Source organism: Malaclemys terrapin, chromosome 9 (assembly GCF_027887155.1).
Source record: "Malaclemys terrapin pileata isolate rMalTer1 chromosome 9, rMalTer1.hap1, whole genome shotgun sequence".
NCBI lineage: Eukaryota > Metazoa > Chordata > Testudines > Emydidae > Malaclemys > Malaclemys terrapin.
The window spans coordinates 77,213,366-77,224,801 of record NC_071513.1 but is presented as its reverse complement, the minus strand read 5'-3'; the positions used below and the strand labels follow the sequence as shown (position 1 = coordinate 77,224,801).

The following is an 11,436-nucleotide window of genomic DNA, read 5'->3' as shown; positions in this document are numbered from 1 at the left end:
GCCCAGCACTGTGCTGTCCCAGGTGCTAGTATCCCAGCCTGGAGACAGACCTTCCCCTGTCAAAAAGGCCTGGGACAGACTCCTTGCTGCTCTTCCTGAGCAGCCTTTTATAGGGCTGAGCCTGGCCTTATTGGCTGCCTCCAATCTGGGCCATGATTGGCTCCCTGTAAGGCCTTCCCTGATTGGCTCCCTGTCTGTGCAGGCCCACTGGCCTGCTGCAGCCCAAATTCAGGGAGTGGGGCAGCCACCCCACTACAGTCTGGTTTTACAGCATTCCCCAGATCTCTATGTATTAAATGACTAAAGAATATCTGGGTGCTTCCTCTGCAAATAACATTTGGATTAAAGTAGCATTAATAACAGCTAAAAATAACACTTTAAGTCAGAAGAAAAATGAGATAAATCCTTCTATTGCAGAATGGACAATATTCTTATCCATTTCAGCAGCATCGGAGGAGGTACTGTATCTTACAAGGGATAGATTATTTTTAGAAAATATGGGCTCAGTGAGGGAGAGATAAAGCACAGGTATATGTGGAAAAGGCTTAGACTTAAGGAAAATGTTTAAGATGACAAACATGAAATTTGTGTCTTGTATATTTGAAGGTTTATATATATATATATATATATATATGCATACATATACTGTATCTCCTTATGTATATGTTACTACATGTCTACTTCCATATATGGAATTAGACATGTGACGTTCTGATGGCCCTGTAAATAATACATGAGTTACTGTAACACAGAAGGTACAATTCTGCTTGGCCCTTATGTTGAAAGCACTGGAGGCTAAAGTTCCATTTGTGCCCAAGTCCTACAATGAACTCCACATAAAGGCCAGGCAGAATTTGTCCTATATGAAATTCAAGCCAATTATCACACTTATTCTCAGTTCTGTATGTTAGAGATCTCTTCAGATATAGTGTCTGATCACTAGATAGCAAATTGGGCATAACCAGTTTCATAGATCCCCATTTAGGGCCTAATCTGAGAAAGTGCTTAGTGCCCCTAACAAAGCATCTTTCAGTAGGTACCTAGTATTTTGCAAGATTGGTCCCTTGGGGACTAAGTTGTCAGTCCTACACATTACCACAGCAAAGAACTGAACTAGTCCAGCAGCACAACTCAACCAGATGAGCTAAGTAAGAGCCCTCTGAACACCAGATTCTGCAGTCCTCATATTAAGTAGCACTTACATGAGTAGTCTAAGCAACATTAATGGGACTACTCATGTAAATGCCACGGTATTGCAACCCCAAACTGAAAAATTATGGATCAGACCTCATCAGATTATTTAAAAAGTTACATTTTGGGTTCTTTTTATGTTGAGGCTTTAGGAGTCACATTTTCCAAGCTTTTTCTTACAACCATGAGGGGTAGAAATTTACTTTTTATTTTTCTTAATGAAAGCTGTGATTCTCACATAATCATATGATTCCAGGAGCTGGGGCTTTAAGAAAACACCAAATACCATGACATTTGCAATAAAATCACAAATGCTGGCAACGCTGGTGCTCCACAGCATGAGTAATTATTTGCAGAATCTGGTCCTAATCCAATAAGAGCTCTGTGAAGTTTGTCCAAATTACCAGTCACTCTAACTATGTAGGGGGTTAAATTCAGAAGATGATCCTATACTTGACAGTAAACTATCCTATACTAATTAGTAGAGTTCCCCCATTTAGTAGCTGGAATAACTTTGCATACTTCCTTGAACTGCTATAATCAAGCCTCAGACTAGGAGCTAAGTGATCTGAGAAATGGTATTTATCATAACAGTACATCCACTGGCAATGGTAGGCAGAAGTGCACCTAGGTGAGTCAAAATAGACTCCTCTGTTTGGCCAGACCAGTCCATATGCTACATTGGAGTAGACTCTGTCACATATTGCATCAGAGGACTATTGAACTGATAAGTAATGTGGACTGAAATATCCTTCTCGTTCAGGAACTCACTCACAAAACACTGACTTGAATCTTTCTATGACTACTAGTAGATATAAGTATTACTGTTGGACCAAATCCCGTACTCCTTATCCTGGTCTTATTGAAGTTAATGTTAAAACGTGCATTGACTTCGGTGGGAGCTGGGCTTGTTCATTCAAAAATTCCATTGATATTAATTGAAATTCTGACTAATTATTACAAACTTTAGCCCAGAATTAAGAAACAGAACATATTTTTCCTAATTCACAGGCAAGTGAAGGCAGATTTTTTTCTAAGAAATGTCTTTTTTTCATCTGTAGTTATTGACTAACTCATTTTATCTAATCTCCTGGCAGATGGAGCATATAATTTGGTTTGGCACATACACTGTTCTGATGTGTAATACATTATGTCAACAAAATCAGGTGTGCTGCAGCCTTTCAACAATATATTCTGATCAGACAACACAACAAGTTGCAGTTGGCTGACAACTCTATTAAAAATTAACACAGCTATTGTTTTCAAAATTGAATTGTTTATAAATATGCTTTGAAATAAATATCCTTGTAATTTTTAATGGCGTACTGTGTAATGTACAACTAATAGAACTGGTCAAAAAGCACTCACAAATACTCTGATTATTTTTACATCAATTGTTGAATAATCTATCCTTATATACCTGTTTCCACTATTCAACCAACTCTGTAGATAGTTAAACAATATCCAAATAAACAATTTTTGTTTGCTTCAAACAATTCAGAATAATTTATTCAGAAAACTTTTCCCAGTGTTTGACCACATTACCATTAAATTTAGGATCTAGCACCCACAACAGAGGCCAGATTATTGAGAGAGCTCAGCTCACATTTTGGTACCTAAATTAAGTAGTGAGATTTTCAAAAATGCTCAGCAACCATCAATTCCTATTAATAACAATAGCATCTGCTGAGACCTGGGACTTCAATGAACTGGTCAAAGTATGTAAGAATAAACCATTGCAGAACTTGCTACTTTTGTACAAAAATGGAGGATTGGGTCAAATCCTTGATTGGATGATTAAAACTTTGTAAACTTTGTAAACAGGGGAATATCAAAGGCAGAATAAGGAAGTATTAACTTCTGGTACAAATTTTCAGACAACTTATCAATTATGCATACTAGAATTTTCAAATATTTCCATATTTATGATATTGTTATAATACACAGCACACATTGGAATAGTCACGAATGACATATAATGGGATTCCATGAACCATAGCAGACCAAACTCAGCATGCAAATATTCACAAATTTGTACTATTTGACCAGCTCCATTTTTGTAGGAAATAAACAAGGGAGAGGAAACTTTAAATACTGAAACAAAAAAGAAGTCCAATATATTAATATAAATATAAAGGGTCAGATCCTCAGTTGGTATAGATTGATTAGCTTCATTGATTACAATTGTTTGCTGTGAAACATGCCACCATTTCCATTTACTTCAGTGGAACTATGCCAATTTATTCCAGCAGAGAGTCTGGCTCTATTTTTCAAAAGAACTTCTTTCTAAATTTTAAGTTTTGATTTAGAACTTTCAGACTTTGATTTAGAACTTTCGTTTCTGTTCTTGCTCCAGCTCTAAACGGCATTCTGGAGCCAAGGAAAAAATTGCCTTCATGAACATGTTTACCTCAGATCACACAAGTCAATATCCTCAGCTGGTATGACACAGAATAGCTCAATTTAAACTGATAGAGCTACATTGATTTACTCCAGGCAAGAATCTGGCCCACAAAAATGCTTATACTGTATTTCTATTGATGAACTGTGGGCTGTTTGATAACATTTGAAGGCTTGGAAACAATAGCCACTCAGTCACAAAAAGGAAGAGCCTCCTTAGAGATTTACAACAGATTTTGTTCTTCTATGTCAAAATGCCACGAGCCTAAAAGGAAAAAAAGAACAGTGGGAGTAAAGTATGTTGGACATGCCAATAAATTAATGATAAATTATTAAAGCATGATTGGAAATATTGCCATTTTTCACAGCTGTCAGTTTAAGTATAAAAGCATCAGCACATTAAACTAGTTACTGCTTTTTCATAATTGAGACTTTAGCTTCTAGCTGTGCCCTGAAGCTTTTCATTAATCACTAGAACTGAAGTTCAAGCACAATGACAGCTTAGAAGGCATTAAATGGGCAAAGTATTTTCCAGGTACAGCTAGTAAAGGCCTTTTAGTCCTATAATCCTTAGCTAATTGTTTTTCAAAGTCTCTAAACAAAATCTGCTCATGGCGTCTCCTAGTGACAGAATTAGCAGCAGACTGGTTTTCTTTTTATCTTCACACGCTTTCTCTCACTGAAATCTATCGAGTGCCTATTTGTTAGCTGCATATAACAGGTGCAAAAGGACTGAGATATGTAAAACTGTAACTGATACTTAACCAAGGAAACATTGATTAGATTGCCTGGGAAATAATACTTCCTGAATACTTACTCTAATCATACCATTTAATTTTTCATAAAAAGAACAAGATGTCATGGAAGTTTTTAAACATGGTTAGCTTCTCTTTATCTAGAAGAGAAGGAAATGTGTGTACTTTTGTTTTAAGTTAAATTGAATTTGCATACTCACTTCCATGTACTAAACAGGGCTTTCCACATTCATACTTGATCTTTAAGCTATCCATCCTAAGCTTCTATTCTTCCTCGTTCACCTTCTCTCCTTGCAAAGTGTTGTACATCAGGATTTAATGGATATGCCAAAACATTCTTTCTTTTGTATAACAAATTATCAAGTGCATTGAGATTCATTAATTATGTCATCTAATTGGATTGAGGCAGGTGCAAAATACCTCAGATGAAGTGGTCACTGGCAGAAAGGCCTAAGCACAAGTTTTTCTATTAGAAACCAGCATGTCTCCAGGCTCCTGGAATTACTTTGTACTTATTGATTAATGGCCATAATTTATTACAGTGCAGAAGATCTTGCATTGAGTTAAATGTGTGATTAATCAATTTTCCATCAAATTATGAACAGCAGAACAGTTGCCAGAAAGAAAATACCAAGTGAATTTTTCCCATGGCGTAGGAGTATAAGGTATGAGGACTTCTGTTTTAGGAGAACTAATAACTGTCTATCACTTGTTTAATATTTCCTGCCACTCTGATAAATGCCATCCCCACAAATAGACCACAGGTAGCAATGATTGAAAGACCACCAAATATGTTTTATAGCTGCCTCTCTTATGTAATGAAATATTCCTTAAATCCATTTCAAAACAATTTATTAATGCAAAATGCATTTCTGCCTTCAGCCTGAAATACATCATTGTTAAGTCAACAATATTATATTAAACTGATAACTGATATTGCGAGGGAAAAGATCCCTAGGCAACACAGATGAATTTGAGATTTTTGTGTACAGGAGCTCATTTTTATTTTCCACCAAAACCATAGAAAAGTGACTAATTGATGTCACTTCTAATCGGCTAGTAATGCACATCACACGTATAGCATGGGAACACTAAAAAAGAAAAAAACTGAAAAAAGAAAAAAAAGGATCCCATAGCACTTTCACATCTTTTATGCCAAAGAACTGACATGCTTGCTTTCTCTAGTTAAACAGTGGGTGAAGTAATGTTTCCTATTGCCTCTTGACTCCTCAAGGCCATTCTGCACCATTGTACAGTTGAGGGTTGCACTCCCCCAAACATGGGATGGTGACAGACAAGAAGGGGCAATAGAACTTATTAGAACAGTGTAAAAACAGCAGAAAAAAGTGAAAAGTTTAAAAAAAATGTCAAAAGAGAGGAAACACTGAAGACTAGACAAAGAGAGTATACAGGATGTAGTTTAAATCTGTCCAGTGGCTGTCTTAATTTATGTGTCATCAAAACCCATAGAGGCAAATTCATTCAGGTGTAACTGCTGCAGAATGACTTATAGGGCACAGATTTTCTCTCTTTCCCTTTACAGTCATGGGATACAAAATGCTCCACCAAATTATGCAGATGCTGCAGTGAGGCCAAGATTTTCAAAAGTGACTGGTGATTTTGAGTACTTTAATTTGTGAGTGCCAACCTGAGACACTTTCAATTAGCCTGATTTTCAGAGCATGGGTGCTGAGCACTTTCTGAAAATTAGGCCATTTTAAAATGCTCCAGCTCACTCACTACCATCTGATGGCTGTTCCCTAACCTATTTTAAACAAGTTGAGGGTCCTAACTTTTAGTGGACAGGTGTTTACCTCACAAAAACCCATTACACTTGACACTGGCATCAGTCAATAGGAAGACCAGTGACTGTATGTTGTTTCAATGCAAGGGAGACAGAAAAGGAGACTGACATTTAAATCTGAGAATAGATATTATAGAATGAAGTAAAAAAATAAAAGCCAACAACTTTGGCCGTGTTTAGTCAATATATCATTAACTGCTCCACTGAGAATGTAGTTTATATGTTGGGATTAGGATTAAAGACATGGGAAACCTTGTTTGCTATGCCTGAGTCCTATTTATAAAGACTAAGACCCCTAATGATGAAAAAATTTTGGCTTATTTCCATACAATTCATATTATATTTACTCAAGGAAAATATGGAACATTTTTTTCTATTTACCTTTTTTTGTGTGACATCCATTAAAGTTGTGTTTCCGCTCCCGAATGTGGCTAATGCGGTGAACTCTTCTTCACTTTTAAGCTCCTAAGAGATGTTCAACTCCAAAAGGGGAAGAAAGTTAGGCTGCTAAATGGTCCAATCTAGCTCTAAGATGAATAATGGGCATATTCATCAAAAAGGCTTTGAAAAAATCATAAAAAAGGGGGAGTACAAATTACTGCTGCCCTGAGAAAGTTGAAAATTGCATGCTGTCCACTTGAGTGAAAAATTGCTGAAACGTACAGTAGGGCAGTATAAGCAGCACAGCAACTTAGCTGTGAAATGAAATATTTATACCCACAGAAGTTTCTGTCTCTGGGTGAGTGTTTGTGTGTATGTAACCACACATAATTCAAGAAGTAAAAAGAGGATTGCAATAACTGAACATGTTTTAAAAAAATGTTTAATACTTATTTTATTTAAAATAGTGTTCAGTAGTGGTGACTTTGGCTCAGGGTACAGTTCTTTCTTCTTTCTTAGCATCTTAAAAATGTCCAAACCCAATCATATCCTATTTTGCAGATATGCATAATAATCTCATTCACTGCACTGAGCTGGCATTAACAATTAACACTTTAGTCCAGCAGGGACCTAATAAAACTAAGTGAATGGGTAGCATAATGGCAGACAATGCAAAATTTTTATAAGGACCTGGATTTTGAATCACATCCAACTGCCCTCAAAATATGACATTGATTAAGATCTGGGTCTTTGACTTGACCATTATGAAGACAGGGTCCCTATTTGAAAATTTAGACCTGGATTCAGGGTTCAGATTCTGTACTCCTGCAGAGTTTGAGGTTATTTGGATCCAGGATTTCGGTTCAGGACAATCTCAAAGGATTGTTGATAGGTGGGAAGGTAGGAGGAACTGTTCTCACGTTCCATGGCCTACGACTATATTGCTAATGTATATGATCAACTTTGTCATCTACTGTATATATTTAGCCTATATCTGGATTCAAATACTTATTTTCTTTAAGACTGCAATACTAATTTGGGCCCAATCTGCACCTTTACTCACCATGAGTCACACAAATGAACTCACTGTGAGTACTTGAACAGATTTCAAGGTCAGAAGGAACCATCATGATAATCTAGTCTGACCTCCTGCACATTGCAGGCCACAAAATCTCACCCACCCACTCCTGAAATAGACCCACAATCTTTGGATGAGTTACTTAAGTCCTCAAATCATGATTTAAAGACTTCAAGTTACAGAAAATTCATCATTTACACTAGTTTAAACCTGCAAATGACCTATGCCCCATTTTGCAGAGGAAGGTGAAAAACCCTCAGGGTCTCTGCCAATCTAGCCCAGGGGGAAATTCTTTCCTGACTCCAAATATGGTGATCAGCTAGACCGTGGCTATGGACAAGACACACCAGCCACACACCTGGGAAAGAATTCTCTGTAGTAACTCAGAGACCTCCCCATCTAGTGTCCCATCTCCAGCTGTTGGGGATTTTTGCTACCTGCAGTTGCCAGTGGGCCACATGCCATCATAAACTTACCAAGCTCAGTCTTGAAACCAGCTAGTTTTTTGCTCCTCTTGGAAGGCTGTTCCAGAACTTCACTCCTTCAATGTTTAGAAACCTTTGCCTAATTTCGAGCCTAAACTTGTTGATGGCTAGTTTATATCCATTTGTTCTTCGGTCCACATTGGCACTTAACTTAAATATCTCCTCTTCCTCCCTGGTGTTTATCCCTCTGATGTATTTATAGTAGTGCTGTCAAGCGATTAAAATTTTTTTTTAAATTAATTTCACTGTCAAACAATAATAGAAAACCATTTATTTAAATATTTTTGGATGTTTTCTACATTTTCAATTACAACACAGAATACAAAGTATACACTGCTCACTTTATATTTATTTTTGATTACAAATATTTGCACTGTAAAAAACAAAATAGTTTCAATTCACCTAATACAAGTACTGTAGTGCAATCTCTTTATCATGAAAGTTGAACTTACAAATGTAGAATTATGTACAAGAAAACTGCATTCAAAAATAAAACAATGTAAAACTTTAGAACCTACAAGTCCACTCAGTCCCACTTCTTGTTCAGCCAATTGCTCAGACAAACATGTTTGTTTACATTTGCAGGAGATAATGCTGCCCGCTTCTTGTTTACAATGTCACCTGAAAGTGAAAACAGGTGTTCTCATGGCATTGTTGTAGCTGGCATCACAAGGTATTTACATGCCAGATGTGCTTAAGATTCATATGTCCCTTCATGCTTCAACCACCATTCTAGAGGACATGCTTCCATGCTGATGACGGGTTCTGCTTGATAACGATCCAAAGCAGTGCAAACTGACACATGTTCATTTTCATCATCTGAGTCAGATGCCACCAGCAGAAGGTTGTTTTTCTTTTTTGGTGGTTTGGGTTCTGTAGTTTCCGCATCAGAGTGTTGCACTTTTAAGACTTCTGAAAGCATGCTCGCACCTCATCCCTCTCAGATTTTGGAAGGCACTTCAGATTCTTAAACCTTGGGTTGAGTGCTTTAGCTATGTTTAGAAATCTCACATTGTACCTTCTTTGCGTTTTGTCAAATCTGCAGAGAAAGTGTTCTTAAAATGAACAACGTGTGCTGGGTCATCATCCGAGACTACTATAACATGAAATATATGGCACAATGGAGGTAAAACAGAGCAGGAGACATACAATTCTCCCCCAAGGAGTTCAGTCACTAAGTAATTAATGCATTTTTTTTTAACAAGCATCATCAGCATGGAAGCATGTTCTCTGGAATGGTTGCTGAAGCATGAAGGGGCATATGAATGTTTAGCATATCTGGCATGTAAATACCTTGCAATGCCAGCTACAAAAGCGCCATGTGAATGCCTGTTCTCACTTTCAGGTGACATTGTAAATAAGAAGCGGGCAGCATTATCTCCTGTAAATGTAAACAAACTTGTTTCTCTTAGCGGTTGGTTGAACAAGAAATAGGACTGAGTGGACTTGTAGCCATCAAAGTTTTACGTTGTTTTGTTTTTGAGTTTAGTTATGTAACAAAAAAAATCTAGATTTGTAAGTTGCACTTTCACAATAAAGAGATTGCACTACAGTACTTGTAGGAGGTGAATTGAAAAATACTATTTATTTTGTTATTTTTACAGTGCAAATATTTGTAATCAAATATAATAATATAGAGTGAAAACTGTACACCTTGTATTCTGTGCTGTAATTGAAATCAATATACTTAAAAATGTAGAAAAACATCCAAAAATATTTAATAAATTTCAATTGGTATTCTACTTTTTAACAGTATGATTAAAACTGCGATTAATCATGATTAATTGTTTTAATCATGATTAATTTTCTTTAGTTAATCGCATGACTTAATTGCGATTAATCAACAGCCCTAATATATAGAGAGCAATCAAATCACCCCTGAGCCTTCCTTTGGTTAGGCTAAACACGCCAAGATCTTTGAGTCTCTTTTCATAAGGTAGGTTTTCCATTCTTCAGATAATCCTAGTAGCCCCTCTCTGTAGATCCTCCAGTTTGAATTCATCTTTATTAAGCATGGGAGACCATAATTGCATACAGTATTCCAGATGAGGTTTCACCAGTGCCTTGTATAATGGTACTAACACTTCCCTGTGTCTACTGGAAATACCTCACCTGATGCATCCTAGGACTGCATTAGCATTTTTCACAGCTGTATCACATTGGCGGCTCATAGTCATCCTGTGATCAACCAATACACCCAGGTCTTTCTCCTCCTCTGTTGCTTCCAAGTGATAAGATCCCAGCTTATAGCAAAAATTCCTGTTGTTAGTCCCTAAATGCATGACCTTGCCCTTTGCAATATTACATTTCATTTCATTTCTATTACTCCAGTTTTCAATGTCATCCAGGTCTTCTTGTGTGACATTCCAGTCCTCCGTCATATTGGCTATACCTCCCAACTTTGTGTCATCTGCAAATTTTATTAGCACACTCCAACTTTTTCTGTCAAGATCAGTAATAAAACTGTTAAATAAGATTGGTTCCAAAACTGATCTTTGAGGAACTCCACTAATAACCTTCCTTTCAACCTGACCGTTCACATTTCAGTATGACCCATTGCAGTTTCCCCTTTAACCAGTTCCTAATTCACCTTGCAATTCTCATATTAATCCCCATTTTCTCCAATTTAACTAATAATTTACCATGTGGAACTGTATCAAATGCCTTACTGAAATTCAGGTAGATGAGATCTACTGCATTTCCTTTGTCTAAAAAATCAGTTATCTTCTCAAAGAAGGAGATCAGGTTGGTCTGGCATGATCTGCCTTTTGTAAAACCATGTTGTATTTTATTCCGGTTACTGTTCATCCCAAAGAGTTGCATAATTTGACCCTTTAATTATGAAAATATGTGCATCCCTTTGCACATTACCAGTATAGATCTTTTTCATCAGAAAGATAGAGAAGGGAGAATCAAAAATTTCCAAATATCTTGTATGAATGCTGCCACCTCCTTTTTGCAATGTTATGTCCTCTAATAAAAACAAGAGTCAGACATTGGTGCTACCAATTATTAATTTTGGGTCCAATCACAAATACTTTGAATTTCCAACTTCATTGGTAGCTTTGGGCACTCAACAAATCTCAGGAGGACCTGAGTATATTTCAGAATTGGCCTTAAGTCACTATAATGAATAGATATATACTTACTTTTGAAGATTATAATTTATAGATGTATTCATTTATTTTTCTCTGATTTAAGCTCTATAGGACTATGTGGAGGGGTAACATGATGCTGATGTTCCTTGAATGCATGCATGTGTCCAAGCACACTGTTTCATGGCTGTGGCTGGCAGTTGGGTCAGGTGACCAAATATCACGTGATGACAATCTGAAGGTGGTG

The 11,436-nt window shown here is 36.8% G+C and overlaps 1 long non-coding RNA gene across 1 annotated transcript; it reads right to left on the bottom strand.

The window, feature by feature from the left end:
- Positions 1–2,487: 2,487 nt before the first annotated feature.
- Positions 2,488–6,817, bottom strand: LOC128843406 (uncharacterized). Its single transcript, XR_008446262.1, has 2 exons — positions 6,532–6,817; positions 2,488–3,856 (listed from the first exon to the last, which is right to left on the bottom strand). It is a non-coding gene; the product is annotated as an uncharacterized LOC128843406 (long non-coding RNA).
- Positions 6,818–11,436: the final 4,619 nt, after the last annotated feature.